This window comes from Bison bison, unplaced genomic scaffold (assembly GCF_000754665.1).
Source record: "Bison bison bison isolate TAMUID 2011002044 unplaced genomic scaffold, Bison_UMD1.0 scf7180017864329, whole genome shotgun sequence".
NCBI lineage: Eukaryota > Metazoa > Chordata > Mammalia > Artiodactyla > Bovidae > Bison > Bison bison.
The window spans coordinates 6,974,770-6,977,932 of record NW_011494901.1 but is presented as its reverse complement, the minus strand read 5'-3'; positions in this window follow the sequence as shown (position 1 = coordinate 6,977,932).

Sequence of the window (3,163 nt, the reverse complement as noted above, 5' to 3'; positions counted from 1 at the left end):
ATCATCTGAAGTCACTTTGCCTCCTCATTACACATCCTATTCAAGTGATATTTGCTTACTTTAGTTTAATAAACAATGGAATTTACACTAGGAAAACTAAGCATAAACACTAGCATTAGTTGAAATCCTTTCTTCTATCAATCCATGTTTCTTATTAACATCTTCCCCTAGTAATAGGAGTCATCATTTCCTTGTTGAAGTTACACTTTGCTTTTTTTTTCCCCTCTTTCCTTAAGTTGCTAAATGGAGGTTACCATTCTAATCTCCCCTATTTTAGTTCCATGAAACGAATCTCCAAATGTACATAAGCTATACTCATGTTGATCATCTCAGACAGAAAGTCCATAGAACCTTGCTATACTCCCTGCAGTCTCATAAAAAAGGAGTATCTGAAATTTAAAGTCTTATTTTCTACTCACCTGAGGACTTCCCATATTCATTGCAACTCTTTGAAAAGCAAAAATGTAGGAAATGAACAACAAAAATGTGATTTATGTGAGAATCACTATATAAAAATTGGAGCATGTTTCGTCTTTTGGACTCTGTGGGAGAGGGAGAGGGTAGGATGATTTGGGAGAATGGCATTGAAACATGCATAATATCATATAAGAAATGAATCACCAGTCCAGGTTTGATGCAGGATACAGGATGCTTGGGGCTGGTGCACTGGGATGACCCAGAGGGATAATATGGGGAGGGAGGTGGGAGAGGGGTTCAGGATTGGGAACACGTGTACACCCGTGGCAGATTCATATTGATGTATGGCAAAACCAATACAATATTGTAAAGTAATTAGCCTCCAATTAAAATAAATAAATTTAAAAAGGGATTTTAATGAAATCATCTTGAAAATGACAAAAATTAATAATTATATAACCTTTTACCATAACAATATCTTCATATATACTGAAAAATTAGTTTGGAAATAAAAAGAGTAGCTATATGATTTATTGCTCAAATTGAGATAATTTGAATGTAAAAAGAAGAGTTCTGCTAATAATTATGCTGAAATAATGGACATAAAATCAGATTATATCAAGCACATAGGATGGCTGCCCACTTTTCAATGTCTGAGATGTATGGATACTCTTCTAGTAAAAATGTTACTGGCAGGAACACTGCAGAATCTGCATGTTATCTTAGTTGAAGACAATGGGATTGTAAAAACAAAAGTAAATGATAGTACTGAAACTATTCAATCTAGTGTATACTTTTGGTTTTCCATTACCGTTGCATTGCTGTGCCCTCCTCCAGGGGATCTTACCCACCCAGGGATCCAACCCAGGCCTCCTGCATCTCCTATATTGCAGGAACATTGTTTACTAGTGCCATCTGGGAAGCCCAAAACAAAGGGTACACATCTTCAATTTCCATAGAATTTCTATACACTTTGATATCCCTAGATATATATAGAATTAAGAAGTATCTCTTAATAACTGAATTGAGTCTTAAATAATTGAATTTTATTTTTAATTCTTTAACAAAATAAGATTCACTTGACATCATGAAAATAACTCGAAGGGGATGAATAATGTATTATATTGCGCATGTATAGGGGCTTCCTAGGTGGAGCTAGTAGTAAAGAATCCACCTGCCAATGCAGGAAAAGGAAGAGATGTGGGCTCAATCCCTGGGTGGGGAATATTTCCTAGAGGAGGGCATGGCATCCCCACTCCAGTATTCCTGCCTGGAGAATCCCGTGGACAGAGGAGCCTGCCAGGCTATGGTTCATAGGGTCGCAAAGAGTCAGACAAGACTGAAGCAACTTATCAGCAGCAGCAGCACGTGTGAAAGGAAAAAAATTATAGATAGACTGAATATGTAAATGAATCCATATAGGGAAAGACAAAATAATATCATAGCACAGTGTATAATGAAAAATTTCAGAGGAGTTCAAATGTGGAAGTAAGGGGAACATTCATATAGAATATGAATTATAATTTTTTTAATTACTAAATACTAAAAATTTTTTGAAAATTGTTATTAGAGCAATTGATAACCTAGCTAATTCTGTGAATTATTATGAAATATACATCATGGTGTATGCTAGTTTGCATTAGTTCATTAAAGGTATCTTGAAGCAATAGAAAATTATAAACAAGTGTTTTAGTTTTTAATAGTTTACCTTAGGTTTAAAGAGTTTGTTTTCCAATAAAATTATTATTATAAAATGTTGAGTTACTCTAAAATTGTACTAATAATAGTTGGCAGTTATGGCAGTAGATGGCAGTTATGATTCAAGTGATTTATTAAAATATGAATTTAGTAACAAGTGAACAGGAAGCATGCAGATAAATATCTTACTAAGTGAGGGGCCCTGAAAAGACCTTATTTTTTTTTTCTCTGTTGTTTAGAGATATTAGTAACTAGTTCATAAGCTAATTGTGATGCTGAAAGGAAGTGTGTAATATCATTCTTAGAATAGAAACTGCTCAAAATTGTTTTGCTATTGTTCTTATTTCTAATGTTATATTAGAAATGTATACCTTGTTTATAATAATACTATTAGAATACAATTCTAATAGTTTTTATAAATTAATTTCTGTGAAATATTTTATTTTTACTCTTTTCATTATATTAGAAACATAAGTAGAAGAAATAGAGGAAAACAACAGAATGGGAAAGACTAGAGATCTCTTCAAGAAAATTAGAGATACCAAGGGAATATTTCATGCAAAGATGGGTTTGATAAAGGAGAGAAATGGTATGGACCTAACAGAAGCAGAAGATATTAAGAAGAGGTGGCAAGAATACACAGAAGAACTGTACAAAAAAGATCTGCATGACCGAGCTAATCACAATGGTGTGATCACTCACCCAGAGCCAGACATCTTGGAATGTGAGGTCAAATGGGCCTTAGGAAGCATGACTATGAACAAAGTTATGGGAGGTCATGGAATTCCAGTTGAGCTACTTCAAATCCTGAACGATGATGCTGTGAAAGTGCTGCACTCAATATGCCAGCAACTTTGGAAAACTTAGCAGTGGCCATAGGACTGGAAAAGGTCAGTGTTCATTCCAATCCCAAAGAAAGGAAAGGCCAAAGAATGCTCAAACTACCACACAATTGCACTCATCTCACATGCTAGCAAACTAATGTTCAAAATTCTCCAAGCCAGGCTTCAGCAATACTTGAACCATGAATTTCCAGTTGTTCCAGCTG